Below are 19823 nucleotides of genomic sequence, written 5' to 3' on the forward strand. Positions count from 1 at the left end.
TTTTGTAAGGTCATTCCCAAAAATCTTTTTGGGGGGAGGAGTTTCTGGGGATTGCACCCAGGCTCATGCATATTGAATAAATGATGAACTAAATTCCCAAACTTTGTAATTCTTATGAACAGACAAGAATGGGGAAACTTGTTTTAGGCAGTGGTTCTTAATGACCCATCACAAACATCTGCAAGACTTGTTAAAACTGGCTTCTCACCCTTAGTCTTTTGTTCAGGTATTTGGAGAGTGGCTTGGCAATTTGCATTTCTAGTCATTCCCAGGTGACACGATAAATGCTGCTATAAGGACCACACTTTGAGAAACCACTGGTTTTAAAAGGCCAATGTGTTGTCTTCTGTTACAGTCTGCAAGGCACAGATGGTCCCATGCCTATAAGGCATGTGTGTCCTCTACAGTCTTATTGCTTTCTCTCCTAAATCCTATAGAACCTTTCATGAAAAGAGATTTTAATGCTATGCTAGGTTAAATTCCAGCCTGATACTTGAAAGTATAATGTCCCAAGAGTAAAGAACTTCCCTCCTCTGCCAGGAAAAACACCAGCTCTTGCCTTAACCCCAGAACCAAAAATAATCAGCATTTTAAGGACAAAAACTCAGTGACTATCACACTCAGATGCAGACAGAGATGGAGGGAAGGGGTACCAGGAGCATATGGACAGCTTCACAAACTCAGACTCTATAGAAGCTTAGGGTGCAATAGTATCTGCTGCTCTGTTTTCTTCAAGAATAGGGCTAAGAGGAATAAGGGGAATATATTTAAAGGGAGATACAATGTGGACATTTCTCCTTAGGAAGAATTTCTTTTTTTTTTTTTGGTACCAGGGAATAAACTCAGTGGCACTTAACCACTAAGACCCATCACCTATCCCCTTTTTTTGTATTTTGTTTAGATGCAGGATCTCCCTGAGTTACTTAGGGCCTTGCTAAGTTGCTGAGGTTGGCTTTGAACTCCTGATTCTGGGTTTCAACCTCCCAAGCCACTGGGATTACAGGTATGCGCCATCACACTGAGCTTCCTGGGAAGAGCTTCTTGAGGGAGGTAGGCAGTCTCTGGGCAGATATGTGTGTGTGTGTGTGTGTGTGTGTGTGTGTGCGTGTGTGTGGTGTATGAGTATATAGGCAGGCAAGGAATATTGTATGTGAGGATGGTAAGGTGATGCCAACTTTACCAGTCAAGCCAGACCCTTGCAGCCATTAGCTATATCTTTTATCTAAGCCTCCTCTTTCATCCATGATTAAGCTGACCTATAAATGTCTTGTTCTAATTAAGGTCACTTTCATCTAAGTATTTATCTATCATTACCACTAGCCACAGGTATCAGAACCTTGGTCTCTGTCCAAGTTGTTACTATTCACCTCACCCCTGTAAAACACAAGTCTTAATTCTTAAATAATGTGAAATGTTAGAGCAAACAAAAATAAAACCATGCTGTATTTCAGAATTCTAAATATATTTTATAGATTAACTTTTAGATTATAAAGTCTCCAATCTGCCTACCAAAGATTTTAATAGCTGTAAATAAGCTTCCAAGAGGAAGGTAGAAAAAGTCCCAAATCAGTCAAACAAATATTTTGCTTAGGCATCATTTTTATCCTGTGGTTATTCTGGAAGCTAAACAGATGTTTCTGGTACAAATATAGGATGACCTGCATTACTCCTTTGCAGCTGTCTGACTTCATAGCAATGTAACAATTCTAAAGAAAAGGCAGCAGTGAACACAGTTAATCATAAAAAGCAGAAAAAAGAAAGGAAAAAGTCCATCTCTAGCATTTTGCTAGCAACAAATTAGTTTTTCTTCATCTGAGACTGATTTTATATCTTCTTCATTTCTGCAGGATATTTACAACAGATCTAGTATTTACCAGCTGACAGTTCTTTTCTTTCAATACTCCAAAACTGCTGTGCTACTTGCTCTTTGCCTTCAGGGATTCTGATGAGAAATTTACTGCCATTTGAATTGGTGTTCTATGAATAATGTGTCATTTCTCTCTGGCTGCTTTCAAAATTTTTAATTGGTATTTAGCTTTCACAAGTTTAATTATGATGTTTGTTGGCATGGATTTATTTATGTTTATCCTACTTGGCCTTTTCTAAGCTTCTTCAATGTTTAGGTTTAATATTTTTCACCATATTTAGAAAGTTTTCATTCTTTTTTGAATTTTTTTTCCCTTAATCTCCATCTCTTTCTAAAACCGAATATCAACATTACGTCTTTGGTTTTTGTTCCACCAGTCTCTGAGACCATGCATTTTATTTAGTCTGTGTTCTATTTTTCACATTGTGTGAAGTTTATTGTTCTGTCTTCAACTTCACTAATTCCATTCTCTGTCATCTACTATGCAGTCTACTATGGATATCATGCCGCAATTTTTCGTATTTTTATTACTGCATTTTAAATTTCTATAATCTCCATTTGGTGTTTTTTTTTTTTTTTTTTTGGTAATACCTATATCTTTGCAAAGATATTCTATTTTTTCATTTGTTTCAAGAGCATGTATGATTGTTTGTTGAAGCATTTTTATGAAAGTTGTTTTTAAAGTCTTGTCAAATGATTTCAACATTTAATTCAACTCAGTGTCAGTGTCTACTGATTTCCTTTTCTCCTTCCTGCTGTGATTTCCCCCATTTATGATATGATGTTATTTTTCACTGTATCTTAGGCAATCTGGATATAATTTAGGACACTCTGATCCTATTTAACATTTTTTTAAGTAGGCTGTACCATTGTTGAGGTGAAGTCATATGATTAAGTGGATATGTACATTTAGTCTCCTGATGGAAGCCTCAGACACCACCCTGGCAAAGTGGGGCACAGATTCACATTGCTTAATTGCCAACAAGTGATTTGAGATAGAGTTTAGCTTCCCCTTTGGTCCCACTACTTCTTCCTGTGACAGTGGAGCACCAACTCACACTATCTTGTTGTTTCCAAGTGGGGATGGATATAAAATCAGTTCTCTACTGGGCCCTGCTGCTGCTACGAGGGACAGGGTGATGGAGGGTTGACTAACAATGTTTGTGCTACAAGCTGAAGGTGCAGCTCCTGATTGGCCCCACTGATATGAATAAGAGGAGTGGGGGAGGCAACAGAGTGCCAGCCATGGCTGACTCCCGGCACTTCCCTCTACCTCAATACAGGCAGGGGTGACGTTCAGCTCCCCACTGGGCTTTTCTGAACACAAGTTGGATAGGTTGGGAAGATAATGTTAACTAACCATCAATTATATCAACTTTGGTCTTCTTGAGGTTCAGCTTCTTGATGAACTCATTCTAAGCTGGTGGGAAAATTAGAGTATTGCCTGCTTCTGGGCCAGGTGAAAGATAGAAAATATGTTGGTTTCCTGCAGATATACCACCCCTGTAAGAAACTAGGTTGTTGTCACCTCCTCTTACAGAGTGTGTATGGAAGATCAGCTTCCAGCTGAACTTGACTGTACTACCAAGTATGGATAGTGTATTACAAGGTGCCATCTGGTCCCACAGCATTGAGGATATATTTAAAAGGTCAGCTTTCCATTAGGCACAGCTGAAGCGTGGAGTGCATTTCCATTAATGCTTGATTGGAGTAGGGTGAGTTAGTCTGCTCAGGCTGCTGTAACAAAATACCATGAACTCATGGCTTAAACCAAATAAATGGATTTTATCATTGTTCTGAAGGCTATATAGCCCAAGATCAAGGTTAAGACAGGGTTTGATTTCTGGGAAGGTCTCTCTTCCCAGATTGTGAGCAGCTACCTCCTCACATGTTTTCTTTCTCACATGATCACATGCGCACAGAGGCCATGTGAGGATATAGTGAGAAAACATCTATCTATGAGCCAGAAAGACAGCCTTCACTGGAAACTAATCTTAGACTGAACAGTGATCTTGAACTATTCAGACTCCAGAATAGTGAGGAAATCAATTTCAGTTGTTTAAGCCACACAGTCTGGTATTTTGTTATGAGAGCCTCAGTCAGTTAATAAAGATTTCAGTACCATGAAGTGGGGGTACTGATGTCCCAAGTATCCAAAAATGTCATACTAGAAAATGCCTAGATTTCCATGAAGGGATAGGTGGTGGAAATATGAAAATTAGAGGCAATTTTGATGATATCTTAGACAAAAATTAGGCAGAATGTATGGGAAATTTGAGATAAAGTGATTCTTGTAAATGGCAAACAACTTGGTTGAACTATTTTCTAGTGCTTTGTGAAAGACAGAACTTGAGAGTCATAAAATTAGACATTTAGCAGAAAAGACTGCTAAACCAAGTATTGAAAGTACGACACGTCTTCCTGATTGCTTATAGTAAAATGCAAGGAGAGATGAACTGAAAAAAGGCATTTTTTGAGCAACAAAAAAGATTCAGACTTAGAAATTTGGGAAGTTCTCAGCCTGTCCATATTGCAAATATGAGAAAGTGTTTTCTGAAGAGAGCGCCAAGAATGTAACTAGACTAGAACTGGTTAAGGAGATTAAGGGTTTATATAAGCAGAGGCTCTGCCAGTGTTCCCTGAAGGGAATAAGCATGGGTAGCCAAAGGAAACTAAAGGACAAGAAGGCTGTCATGCTTCCCAGATTCTACTGGTTGGGATCAATAGAGCTATTCAGTTAGAAACATGCACTATTCTTCATAAATGGAAAGAAAGTTCACAAAGGCAATTCAAGGAAGCTTAGGACTTCCATTCCCACAGCAAGTCAAATACCCAGACATGGGCAGTGCCTCTGTCTTGGGGGTAGGACCACTACTGTAGTTAGGGCTGGAGTCACTCAGATCTGGGCCCTCACAATTAATAACACCAAACAGATCTTTGGTTGCTAGTCTACCTATTTCTAGTTTCTTTTGGCCAAGGGAATGAGCTTTTTTCCGTCTATGGTATTGGTGGTTCTGGGTTTGAGATCCCACAACACCCTTTCAAGGACAGATCAGACAACAGGGAAACCATCTTGGTCCTCAAGTCCCAGTGACCCTAGATGACCTGCTTTCACTTTCCAGTGACATTTCTGCTTGCCAAGTTATTTGTGGAGTTGTGGAGTACTATGAACACCTGCAAAGAATGAAACTATTTCACCTTGGAAGAAAAAGTTACTATCGTCTTTGGAAGGTCAGAAAATGTACTAAGGCTGTAAGAAAATGAATATAGATCTAGAGGAATTTCCAGCATGAATGGGCATCTTTTGGGTGTGTACTTTCCATTCTTTAGTTGGTTTATTTGCTAATATTTCACAGTGAAACTGTTTGACCATTACCTCTTTCTTTAATCCTAGATGCTACTGAAAGAATTTTTGTCAACAATTCTAAGCTTCAATGTCTCCTTTAACTTATTTTATCTGAAATAGGCAGAAGACAGAAAAAGAAGGAAAGTGTCAACTAGCAAATAGGGCTTACTATTTTATTTAAATCTCATTGTTCTCTAACAGTGTTTTTGTAAAACCAATAATCATGGGGGAAAGTAGAAAATTTTGTCTTTGTAAAGATAATATTTTTGGGCAACCAAGGACTGGATAAATGAAAGATACTCAAATACACACATGGTTTTAAAATTCAAAATGCTTTCTTAACAACTGAAACAGAATTTCATCATTCAGTTGATAATCACAGAGCTAAGTTGAATTTAAGGAATGTCACCTTGAATTTCAGAAAAGCTTCTCTCGGTACCAACTGGGAATGTTAAATGTTTTTTAGAGTTTCATACAAATCAAATTTCAAAAGAATGACAGATCAGACTTGATGTTACTTGTTTGTAGGCCCAACACTGCAGAGGCTGAGGCAGGTGGATTGCTTGAGCTCACCCTGGACAGCAAGCAAGACACTGTCTCCAGAAAAATACAAAAAGAAAACTAACCAGGAAAGATGTGAAATTTTATTTTGTACCCATTAGAAGCTGAAAAATGAGATGCTAGCATTAATGAGAAAGAAAAATTGGAAGAAAAATCATTTTTGTAGTTCTGAAAATAACTTTTTTTTTTTTGCCTTAGGATTGAACATTTTATTTTGAAATTAAAACTTTTCTTCTTAGGATTTCATATTTTAAAAGTCTTGAATGATATCACATTTTACCAGAGAGAGATTTATTTAAGCCTTTATGATAGAGACATCCCTGTTTTAGCCCTTCATTATATTAAAATGAACTGAAGTAAATAACACATTGTAGCTTCTCTAAGGGCAAAAACATGCTATTTGGTGCTTTTTTGTGATGCTAGAATTGAAATGCTCACAGGCCATTGTGACTCCAAGGCTCACATGCTGAGTGTAATGGCTTTATACAGTTGGATCAACTTCATTATCTTTAAAACCATCTTGGAGAACTTGTCTATAAATCACCAGATTTACAAAAGAATTATTTTTTAATGTGATTGGTCTATTTTGATCTTCAGTTTTCTGTGAAATAATTAAGGAAAAGTTGAATATTGCTAATATGGGTTCTCTACAGGTCCTCCTTTGTCCCCTAACTCACCATCATCTTTGGGTCTCTCCCACCCTCATCTCACGTAGTCAGAGAGCCTGGAAATCCATATGCATTTTACAGGAACATATCCCATGTTTTTCAAAGGTGAAGGGAGATGATGCATTAGTGTAATTCCAATCAAATAAAATCCCAATTATTTTTATCACTTGAAAATAAAATAAAGCAAATTAACCCCAGTCAAAAATAGTGATGTTACAATGCATCATAGATTTATTTTCTGATTCAAAACCCAATGTTCCTCTTTATTTATGGGTTCTGCATCCTCAGATTCAACCATAATGAAAAATATTGGGAGAAAATTGCATTATTGTTGAGTATGTATACTCTTATTTACTTTTGTCATTATCCCTAAATAATACAGTATAGCACCTATTTACATATCATTTCCATTGAATTAGGTATTATAAGAAATCCAGAGTTGAAGTAATGTGGTTAAGCTTTATGCAGTACTTCATTATTTTATGAGAGACTTGAGCATCCACGGATTTTGGAATCTGTAGGTGGTCCTGGAACCAATTATTGAAAGGTAGGGAGGAATGACTTTACTATGGAACAGACACAATATTGAGGTAGGAGTTTAGGGATGTCAAGATGGCAGAGGCAGAATACAAGAAAAATGCTTGTGGGAGTACAAGACAGGAAGATGAGTCATTATTATCCTGTTTATGATAAGTTCCATTACCGTGACAACTCCAGTCACTGAGGGTTTATCACCATGGCAACTTCCTCCACCAAAGAGCTTGTTGTCATGGCAACTCCCGCCACAGGTTCTGTATTCTAATCAGGCAAAAATCAAGTAACCAATGGGAACTGTATTGTAATTAGGTGAAAATTAAGTAACAGATAGGAATAAATTAGGCAAGGTCTTAAGTCAGGTCCTTGGTGAAAGTAACAAGGCAATTGGAGATACAAAATACAAGACTCATTCAAACAGCAGAGTGGGGTCTTGAGCATCTCTCTCTCTTTTTCTGCCCACTCACCTCTAATTATGTTCACTTTCAATACATATATACTCTGCCTGTTACTTCTGCATTTCTTGTTCAATTCTTTATTCTGATCACCAAGAACCTAGATCCCAAAAGGACATCCCACATGGTTCAGTATGAGTGCAGTGGTTAAGAGTATGAGCTCAGTACTTCAGTTATCTGAACTTGAATCCCAAGTCCACCACTTCCTAGCTCTGTGTGAACTTAGAAAATTCACCGATGCTTCAGAAAGCAAGTTTCAGTTTTCTTATGAGGTGGGAGGTTCCTATTTGAGGAACAGTGGCTTTCCCCACTGGTAGAACATGGAAATCGTGAGGATGCATTAAAGAATACATATGTCCTGGGTCCCTTTCCAGAGATTGGGAACTCCTTGCTGTGAGTGGGGTCCAGACATCATCATGCTTCACTTTCCCCATCCACAGTGGAATCCAGAGTGCTAAATTTGAGAACCACAGTCTGAACACAATGACTGAACAAGCAGCCCGGGGCATCACTTGGGAATTTATGAGAGATGTGGACTCTCAGGTTAAGCCCCAGAGTTGATGTATCTGTGACTTTCAAATCCCCAGGATATTTTTCTACATGGTAAGTTTTAGAAGCGTTGGCCTAAAGATTGTTGTGCAAATTAAATGCAAGAATTCATCTAACCCACTTAGAACAGTGCCTGGCATGTAAGAAACTAAATGCAAGTTTTCTATTTCATGTTTATACCTCTTCAATCATTTCATTGAATTTAAAAAAAAATTCTTTCAACTTGTTTTCTTATTTAATTACAAATTGTTTTTAGGAGTACTGCTGTTAACTGGTTCATTTTCCCACCCTTGGTGTGTAGGGTAGTGTCTGGAATATGATATAGGCAAGCAGTAAGTATTTGTTGAAAGGATAAGGGGCACATAAGATTAAAGCCTTTGTCCTAGGGTTTGGGAATTGCTCTCTAGAACTGGTTCTGCCATTCATCCCTTGTGTGACCTGAACAGAGGCATTCTAGCTTAAAACTTCTTTTCTTGCCTGTATGTTGGAGGAGTGGGCACAGAGTCTGCAAATGTCTCTACAGTTCTAACTCAAAGGAATTCTATTATGCATGTACACATGAACCCTTTTAGGGTAGAGCTTTTGCTTGTTTGTTTTTCTATTGCTTATTCAACCAACTGGATTTTCTGTCATTTTAATTAAGTGGGGAAGGCAGAGTTTGGTTATTTGCAGAATAAATGTACACATCAATGTGGAGTAACTTTCAGCCATGTCTGCATAACAGAATAATCTGGAATCTTAAAATACTGAGGCTCAAGGCTGAGCTTTAAAAATTTCTGATTTAATTGCTTCTGCAAAGGATTCTGGGACAGGTAGTTTTTACAAGCTCCTTAGTTGATCTAAAGTGCATTCAGGGTGGAGAACACTACTAGAACTACTAGAAATGATGCCTAATACTGCATAGATTTTTAAATTTTCTACATACAGTTTTTTCTTCATATGAATATTGTTGAGACAGGTACCTGGAATAGCTTGAGGCCTATAGTAAAACATCTGGTTCTTCAGTTGTTTCATCTGTTATTGGAATTCTTCTTTTTCACTGTGTCTGTTCATTATGTTATAAAATCCTCATGATTGTGACATTAGTATGTGACTCTGGGTGAGTTGCAGGTCTTTGTTCTTAATCATATTTACAAGCTTAGTATGTAAGCTTACTGTCATTGTGACAAAATACTTGAGAAAATCAACTAGTAAGGAGCAAAGATTTGTTTTAGCTCATGGTTTGGACGTTTCAGTTCAGTACCACTTGGCTCCATTGCTTTTAGGTCTGTGGTGAGGCAAAACATCATGGTGGGGAGTACATGGTAGAACAAAGCTGCTCATATCATGAGCAGAGAGAGAGAGGAAGGGATCAGGGTTTCAATATCCCTTTTAAAGACACACAATGATGACTTACTTCAAGAATGTACCACTTCCTAAAGTTGCCAGTACCTCCCAGTAGCCCATTTTTGTGAATTCATAAATGGCTTAATCCATTTATGAAATCAGAGTCCTTGATCTAATTACTTCTCAAAGGCCCCACCTCTGAACATTGCTGCATAAAGGACCAAGTCTTGAGCATTTAAGTTTTTGAGGGACATTTCAGATCCAAATCATAATATCTAGCAAATTGGAGCATTATATATATGTGTATGGACATATATGCACACATGTTTTTTATATGTATGAGAAACAGGTTTGTATATGTTTGAAATTATAGTTTTGTTTGTTTTAAATAATAGGTATTCTATAATAACCCATTCCAATTCCATTTCATAGGTATTTTATATCCATAGCTATAGCAAACGTGATTTATTCATTTCCAGCATTATATAATATTATTTGAGAATCCAAAGAGAAACTAAATCATTCTATCTTTACATTAGACCATAAAAATCAGATTTTTTACTTTGTTTTCATCTTTAGACTTCTGTACCTAAACTTACTAAACTGAACAATGTGTTGATTCAAATATAATAAGGTAAAGGTATCATTTGAGTTGAAACAAATAGATACGCTGAATGCTTTTATTCTACTTTTCTTTCCCTCTTCCTAAAGAAATAAATGTAGTTGGCTTTTATGAAGTAATGTGCTCATGCTAAAAGATCACTGGACACATACATTACAACCCAAAGTCCCCAATAATGAAGCATGGCATTTTCTGTCTTTTCTTCAACAGATCATAAATCATATATTGACATTTTGACTAATAGTATTTCAATCCCAAGAGTAAGGGATATATTTCTAGGTAATTATTTGCAATATAGTTTTTTTCCATACAGGAAAATAGAGGGGACTTGAAGTCAGAATCATTTTTCACTGTCATGTATGATTATATTGCATGATTTGCATTTTCTATTTTTGCTGGAAATAACATTGTTCCCTATTAGGACTAGAGACAGTCCTAATAGGAAGCTCTTTTATAATACAGAGCTAGTCTATTTGAATAGCTTGGTCTTAGGAAAGTACCTAGACAAATGGAGAACATCTGGCTTAGGAAAAAATAGCTCTACAATATGTTTATATGAAACAATATGGCATACAATACCTGGCCCAAATCAATGCAGGATAGTTCCTCAGCTAATGATCCAGGGACTAACTTAAGACACTGGGTTCAGAAGGAGTCAGGGAATAGGCAGGAATCATCACAAGGACTTCAGGCCATTAAGTACTGGCCATTCACAGAGAGGCTGAATTTGGAGTTATGACAGATGGACCTGGGGCAGGTGGTGTGCTCTTGAACTGGGTGGTTAAAGTAAATACGGAGTTGAGGGCTAAAAGAATGTCTGAGACACATGAATCCCGAAGGGTTAACCAAAAATTTCCTCAGTACACAGCAGGACATTCTGACAGAGCCAGGGCTGAAGTTGTACATGGCCTCCCTTCAAAGAGAACAAGGAGAGACTCTTCCCAGGAGAATCACAGCATCCATTCAGAGGCGCATCCAGCCAATTCTTCAGATTCCAGGGGATTGAAACTCTGGTAAGCAACTGTGAGAGGAAGAGGAAGGCTGGAGGTGATGCATTAGGGTACATTCCAGCTTTGTTAAACAACCCCCATGAGAAAATGGTGTGCTTTGCAAATGGTAGAATTTTGAATATATCAAGTGAATAAATGTATCTTTGCTGACTGATTTTAATTTTTCTTTCTAAACATTGATATTAGAAAAGAACATTCCTAGAAAACTGATCTCATTGGTTCAATGTGTCGATTTTTAGAGATTCCTAGAATTTAGTTTTCATTCTTTGTGTTCTCTCAGATCAAGTTTCCTATAGGACAGGAGATCTCAACTTGTGGTCTTTTGTTTTTCAGATTCAACTCTTTATAGGACTCTTCTTCTTTTATCAAAAGTTACTAATGAATTTTCCATTACTTTTTAAATTTGGAAGGTGTGTTGCATTAGGCCTTAGTGGTGGAATGATTAAAGTAGTGAGATTTAATTATATCTTATTTTTTTAAAATATTATTTATCCCTTGAACATGTCCAGTTTTATTTTTAAAAAGTACAATAAGGCATTTTTAACATCCATAGGAAATAAATATGAAAATATTTTGAGCCTCCTGATAAAAATACAAAAATGTTTGACATATTTCTTCAGAATCATATTTATTTCATGAGCAATTCATCAGAATTACATCAGAATAACCCTGGAGATCTAGAACAGTTTGTTCAGAACCCTATCAATTACCTAGTGTATGGAAATACAAAAATCCTCCCTTTAGGGTTCTGTACATAATAAAAACTTACTTCTTGGACTTCTGGGCTCTTTGTTTTATGTATGTTGCCTCTGGGCTCCACTGACTTGATCCAAATATGAGACCAAACTGACTGAAAGAATTCATTTACATAAACTGTGAGCAGGGTAGAGCTCCCTAAAGATTTCATGTAGAAAACAAGGAAAGATTTATTCCAAAATAATGGAAATAGCATTCATCTATGTTATACCCATTAACATAAACACAGGGCAAAACTCACTGGCCTCTCAATTCATCCAACCTGCCCCTTGTCTGAAGGCTCCTTACCTGCCTCTTCTCTCCATCTTCTCCCTGGGAGGATCACAAATTCCTCTGTTGGTCTCACAAAGAAAAATCCTTCACTTCTCTGAAGTCTTGCTCTTAGGCTCTGAATGGATTTTATTCTCTCCTCCAGGGATGTAACTAGACCTTCCTCTAGACAGATACAAAATACTTCCTAAAGAAATCTGGTGAATAAAATTTTCCTGCTAGGTACACCTTCACTACAGAATATGTCTCAGTGGAGGAGTGATTTGGAACTGGTAGAAACATTTAAATCTCCATATAAAATGTAACTCATTAATGTCACCAATCAGGGAACTATTCAACTTAAATTTCTTTCCTAAAATTATCTAAAAGTAGAAATTTCTAGCTTAGTACCATAATATCTTTTATACTCTTTTCTGTGCACACGAGGCATGCAGGTAAACATTCTACCACTGAGCCATAACCCAAACCCTTGTCCTTTTTATTATTTTCCTCACACAAGCACCAGTAGTGGGCCTTGTTTTTAGGGCCATTTTGTATTTTGTTTGCTTGTTTTATAAAGAAATAGGTTTCTGTATTTTATCCAGTTACTATATTTGATATAAGTGGTGAACCAGAAAGCTGCATTGTGTTTTATAAATATTTTCTGAACAAATAAATGACTCAGTATGTACAGCAACGAAATCATTCACTCATGCATGCCAGCCCAGAAGAAGGCATTTTGAAAATTCAAAGTCACTGCACAACTGCACCAGGTATCCTAGAGGACTAGACCATGAGGTAAAAGAGCCCCTGCGTTCTTCAGGAAAAGAGGCGTCTTAATGTGGCTTTATTATACCTCTACACAGCTCAGTGAGCCTTGATCATCCTATATATTTGCTCCAAAGAGAGAGGTGGTGGCAGAAATGTGAAAATGTTTTGCTCTTTGTTTTTCACCAGTTTCACTCAATTTGAGACTTTGCCATTGTGATCCACTTTTAAGTATTAGCTTTTGTTTTTGTCAGAGTTCACCAGAGAAACAGAAGCAATACAAGGTCTCTAGAAAGATAAGTCCATACACATACACACATTTGGCTCCTGAGGTATGATGACTTGACTCATAATTTTGTGACTTTATGATGAAATGAACATGATACACACTCAATAGAAATTGTAAAAAATTTAAAAATAAATAAAAAATTAAAAAAAGAAAAAAACTAGAAAAAAATAAGACTTGGAGACATTTAAAGAACCTCTCCTTCATGGCTAATAAATAGTTGAGCAAAAATTAAAAAAAAAATAAAAGAAATTGTGCTTTGAATTTTGAATTTTGATATTATCCTGGACTACTGATATGCAGGAGGACACTCTTCTATGATGCTAGGAAGTGACAGTGAGCCGCAGCTTCCAATAGGCCAGGTGATCTTGAGGATAGACCACTGACACTCTGCAATATATTGTAAATGCATTTTTTACTTATACTATTTTAAATTTCAAGTAGCTTTAACAGGATGTAATTCTGATACATATTGCATACCCACACACACTGTGTGTGTGATTAAGAGAGAAAGATTTATGAGGCTTTTACTCATATGATTATAAAGGCTGAGAAGTTCTGTAACCTTTGGTCAGGAACCTGGAGACCAAGGAAAGCAGTTAATGAATTTCAAACACCTCAGAGTTGGAAATGTGATAATGTAGACTCTGGTCCTTTTTGCTGACCTGAGAACCAGCAGCACTGAGGGCAAGAGAACATCGTTGCCCCAGCTGAAGAAGGTGGGCAGAAGACAACTCCAACTTTCTTTACCTTTTTTGTACCCAAAGCTTCAACAGATTGAAATGGTGGCTTTTTACACGGGGAAGTCCATCTATTCTATTTTGTGCTCTAATTCAAATGCTAATTTCATCCAGAAGACTCATCCTGGATGACATACCCAGAAGTAATGTTTAACCACATATCTGGGCATCTTGTGACCCAGTTAAAATGACATATCAAACCAACTATCACATAAATATAGCCTTTTGTTTTACAAGCCTTATGTCACATTTTGTCTACATTCTTCTGAACTGTGAACAATTCACAGAACTATCAGAAGAGTTGCCTTGTTTTTCTTAGATTTTTTTCTAAAATTATTCCTCATCTAATGAAAATTACAAACTTTATATATTAAATAAAAATTTTTATCAGTATCTTTAAAATGTCAATAATGTCACTGGAATTCTTTGAGTGCTTCTCTTCCTTTCATTAGGATTCACTTAGAATGTCATACTGAGCAATCTTTTGGTCTCTGAGAACACTTCCTGATTTTCCACAGGCTATTTAGTTTCATTTTTCTTCTATTCCTCAAATAAAGGGAAAATCATGTAAAAGATGCTTCTTTCCTTCTATTTCAATATGGTAATGATTAAAAACATAAAATCTGTAAAAGATTAGCAATTTTTAAAATATTACATATATTGTTCATGTTTATATAAAGATTTATTCCATAAATGTTCACCTCTCTTTCCCCACTTCCACATCCAGCCAAAATGGAGTAACAGAAGTCATATGCACACTTTTTTCTGAAACAGCAAAAGTGTCTTTCAAGGTACTTGACATCAGGAAATGAAGGACAAGGATCTCTGAGAAATGGGAAACAATACGGTTTTAAAGAAGTTTCCAGACTGCTGGGCAAGGAAGGAGGAAGCTAGATAGAGCCAAGCAAAGGTTTGTATGGAGCTAACAGGTGTTTCAAGAAGGCTAGATGTGGAGAGTGGTGACTTGGATCATGGTCTTTGCCTTAGAATTGTGGCTGAGCTTTGCCCTGAGAACTCTCTATGCAAAGCTGCAGGAAGAGATTGTCCAGAAGCTGTGGAAATGCCCTGTCTGAGGAAGTTCTGTGCAAAGGTACAGGACAAAAAGTCTTGAACTTGAGTTCAGACACCAGTTGCTGGGGATACAGAATTTTATGCATAACAAGATAATTTCAGGGACTTAGGATATAGCTCAGTTGGTAGAGTGCTTGACTTCCATGCATAAGGCCCTGGATTCAATCCCTGCCACCACTAAAAAAATAAAAATAAGAGATAACTGCAATATCTTGTAAGCACAGAGACCTTAAAGCCTATCTGCTTTGCAAAAACTTTCCAAGAAATAACCTTTTGATGATAAAACCTATATAACAAACATGCTGTGCTAGCTCTGGCTCACTGTTTCTCCATCAGAGGTCAGTGTCTCCCCCCTGATTCCAGCTTTCTCTTGGTAAATGTTTGTGTGTTTTTCTTAATCCTCCACTGCCCCTTGCTTATCTTTAGGGTTTGACCATGACGAAGGGCCGTGGCAGATAGAATTCCCAGGACTAGTCATTTTCAAAAGAAATCATGTAGATAATTCTGGAAATGTTCACTTTGCTCACTATTTTCTAGCATAAATTCTTAAGAGTTGTAGGTGAAGAGTATGAAAATCTTTGTATCAGGATACATTGGGGAGGTGTTTGGTTCATTTTCTGTTTATATACTTATGTGTAATCCTTAGTTATGTTCTTCTTTACCTATATTCCTTAAGTGTATAGTCCAACTTTATTGTTCATTCCCTCCTGTTTTAATTTAATATGATAACATTGACTATTCCCAGAAAAGTTGGCTGTTGGTGAAATCTAGTTGAAATATTATGGGATTGGAATCAGTATTGCTTAGATAATTATTATAATCATAAATGTACCAGTAATGGGAAGCTGAATAATGTCAGAAAATTAATAAGGTGCGTAGAGTTCATTCCCACAAATAGGCAATCTCCCCTACAATTTAAAGTTTATAACATGATCTTGGTAGGGTTTTAATGTGAACCACTTAGATATAAATATCATCTAAATGTTGCCCTTAGTTACTGAAGCACAATGCTGGGGCATAATTATGTCTCAAAGCCTGATGTTTGGCTTTCATAAACTTCCTCAAATGTCATTTAGCAACAAACTGAACAGTACTGAAAAATGCAAAGCCAGCCATCTTTTTTATTTATTCACATGTAAAGTCAATTGATTTGGGTCTTGAGAAAATGATTGTCAAGTATTTCCTTAGCTTTGCATATGGCTGGCAGGTGGTTTATGAAACTCTGAGAAGAGGTGGGCTCTACCTTAAATTGTCCCTCATGCACAACACTAGCCCTGGGCAGTGAGAGACTTATGGGAATCAATGCAGGCCCAGAATGAATATGACAGACAGTTAACTTGAAAATGTCTTGAAAGAAATGAACCCAGCCCAATAGATGCTGCCAGTCTGCTAGGCCTTGCTTCATTTCCCACATCCACCCCACCATAAATGCCTGTTGCCTTGGCCCCAGGCATGGGTGCATGTATAGCTGCAGTCACTCCTAATAATTTACCCATTATTGACTGTTACTTGAAAAATGTGCAAGGAAACAATGAAATTAAAATAATGAAATAATCAACTTATGTTGGTAAAATGGAAAAAGATCAAGAGAATTCTGATAGTTTTTCCCAAAGAGATAGGTTTTCTTAATCTTTTGAAGTGCATGGTTTTGCCAGGCATGATCATCTGTGGAGATGCTGAGTGATGTTCCTTTTATGTTTCTTATGTTCCTTTCCATTGGTTGATTTGTTTCCAGTGAAGTTGTTGTCCCCTGCTTTACCAGACCTCGCTTCTCATTTTTGGGTTTCCTTTCTGTAGAACTGTTTTTCTATTTCCTAGCTTACACTTATCTTTTAATTAAATCACCAGGGGACATTATCAAAAGTCTGAGCTGGAGCAATGGAGAAAGCTCTCTCCTGACTACAAACAAATGTTAATTTTCCAGAAGTTTGAGAATTATTTCATTTGTAAAGCTTGTTTGTGAATTGCTGGCAATATAATCTTTGGTGGCATTTATGCCAAATACAGTGCACATACCCTGAGGTAATGTTTGCACATACATGCAGACATACATGCATATATATGTAAACATAAATAATATGTAGTTGGATGTTTTCTCTATAGCAAGGAAATGCACATATTCATATTTGTATATATATACACACACACACACACACACACACACATATATTTCATATGAAGGAAATAGTCTATAATAGCAGGGTGTATGTAAAAGCTAAGTACTAACTCTTTTTTATATTCTGTATCCATTCCTCACCTATGATTTAGTAGTGGGGAAATTAGGATCCATGGATTATTGGGAATGAAATATCTCAACTATCTTTTCCATTATCACAAAGCATAATTAGCCAATTGTTGGAAGGCAGGAATTCTGTCACATGTGAGATTTGCTGTTGTACATAGAGAGGAGTCACAGCAGATATTTACTATTTGATAAGGATAGTTCATAGCAAAGGAGGTGAGAGTAAATCATTCATCCTTTACCTGGGACAGATTAGTGTGAATAACTAACAATGCCCAGAAGATGTTAACAACTATGAATGAGATGTGTGACTTTGGGATTTTGACACTTAGGAGCCAGACATACTCTTCTTACAGGACTAAAGCTGTGTGTGACTGTCATGCCTGCATAGGGCCTAACCAACAATGCTGGACTCAGGGAGTGGGCGTCAAGATCCCTCCTTTATATTTTAAGTGACAAATAAAAATTGTATATACTTATCATGTACAACATCTTGTCTTAAAATATCTATATGTTGTGAAATGGCAAATTAAGCTTATTAACATGTGCATTACCTCATAAACTAAAAAAAGTCTACTCTCTTAGCCATTTTCAAGAGTGCAATCCATTGTTGTTCATTGTAGCCACCATGTTGTACAATAGGTCTCTTGGACATATTCTTCCTAACTGAAATTTTGTATCCTTTGAATAACCTCTCCCACCCAACCCTCTAGTAAATTTTAGGTACAAAGGTGGAGTTCAGGGAAGTTTGCTTTGGGGGGCATTCTGCTGAGAGAGATCCAATTTGGGACTTCTATTCAGTGGCATTGAAATATTTCTGTTTTTCTATTTCCCCAGACGATTTCTGGATCCACCAAGAAGGAAAAGATTCATGGTTTATGACTAGTTCCTGCCAGGCAGTATGATTACAGAGTTATCACTGCTTCCAGACTGCATGTAATAACAGAAATATATTAGGAATTTGACAATTTTGTACAGTTTTTGCTGTGTGACCTAAATTCTGATGTCACTCTGGTCCACTTCCTGATCTTGGAAGCATGTCTCATGGCATAGATAGAATAATTAAAGATAGGACTAGTGTTACAGACTTTAAACATATGGTCCTTGTTTGATCATCTAAAGTGCTGAATTATTAAATTCTAAGGGCAGCTTTATCACTGAGACTCCAATTTTAGTTGTTGACACATTTTAACATCAGTGAGAGTTTGGAAAATTTGTGTGTCTAAGCAATTTTTAAAACCATGGGTAATTCAGGAAGCCAACCAAAAATTTGAAAGCATCTCTTTAGTGTTTATGAGCAGAAGTTTATAGATATGGGGCAAACCTCAAGGGCAATGATTAAATCCATGTGCATCCTCCCTCCAACAGTCTTCTCTGGAATAGTTTGTTTGTATCAGAGATGACATTCTACAGTATTTAATGCATCGGTAGGTACATATGAGGACGTGAAAAGAAGCTCAGGCCTCCAATTATGAGGGGAAGCAACTCTTCACAGAGTACTGTGTCACTAAGCTAGAATGCACCATAGGTTAAGTGGGTCATGTGCATTTCTGATTTAGGATATTTCAATCTACCGTGGGTTTGTTGGGACCTAACTTCACCTTAAGTCAAAGAGTCCCTGTACCTACAATGCCACCTGGTGCTAAGTAGGCATTGCATATTTAATGACATCCACAGTCTTTAATTTACTGAGAATAGAAATTTTGAACAGCATTTGGATATGGTGCCACATGAATTGCACAACGTGCTAATAACATGTTTGTCTGACATTTTATAATTGTCAAAGAACTATTCAATGCATAGTATTTGAAGACCCTCAGTAGATTTGGTGGAGTTTGTCAGCCAGGTATTGTCATCCTAATTAGTGGATGAAGCAAAAGAGGTTTGAAAAAGAAAGTAAACAAAGATTAAATGAACAGCTCCTGTTCACACATATAATTATCTACTACAATAATTAAATCACTATGAATATAATTAAACTGGGATCTAAAACATTACCAAAAAATTGTATAATATTCACAAATTGAAGAAGTTGAAATAGCTATTTCTTTAAAAAATCTACACATATTGTATCTCCAACTCTTCTATGTATCTACCTTACAAGGGCATGAAATATTAATATTTAATATTAAACATCAGATTATTAACCTTGAATTATATGTGGCATGCTGTGTACAAAATAAATGTAAAGGGATAAAACAATAGACACTGAGAAATGATAAAATAGTAACTCAAAATCATTCAACAAGCTTAAGGAAAAATGGGAATTTACCATTTGAAATTAAAACAGCCATAATTAAAAGTAATTATGTAACTAGTATTTTTCATAAAATGATTTCTTCAAAATCTTTTTATTTGCATGGATTTTATCCCTGTTAAAATACTAAAAAATTCCATATAGAGAGACAATATATATGTGTGTGCACACACACACACATATACACTCATGCATATACATACATATACATATATACATAAACTCACACTGTCCATATTTGCATACAGATCCTCCCGAACTGATGATGAGGCTACATCCCTGTAAACCTACAACTGAGTGAAAATATCTCAAGTCAAAAAATGCATTTAATACACCTGGCTTAGTGACACAGTCCACCACAGTGGGTCAGTTGTTGACCCCTGTGGTTACAGGGCTGACTCAGACCTGAAGTTGCTGCCAAGGCCCAGCATTGTGCCAAAGAATATCATACTGCATGTATTTTGTTTGCATCATGTTAAAGGTGAAAAATAGTAAGTCAATTCATAAGCAGAAAAG

The sequence above is a fragment of the Sciurus vulgaris genome, assembly GCF_902686455.1.
Source record: "Sciurus vulgaris genome assembly, chromosome: 1".
Taxonomy (NCBI): domain Eukaryota; kingdom Metazoa; phylum Chordata; class Mammalia; order Rodentia; family Sciuridae; genus Sciurus; species Sciurus vulgaris.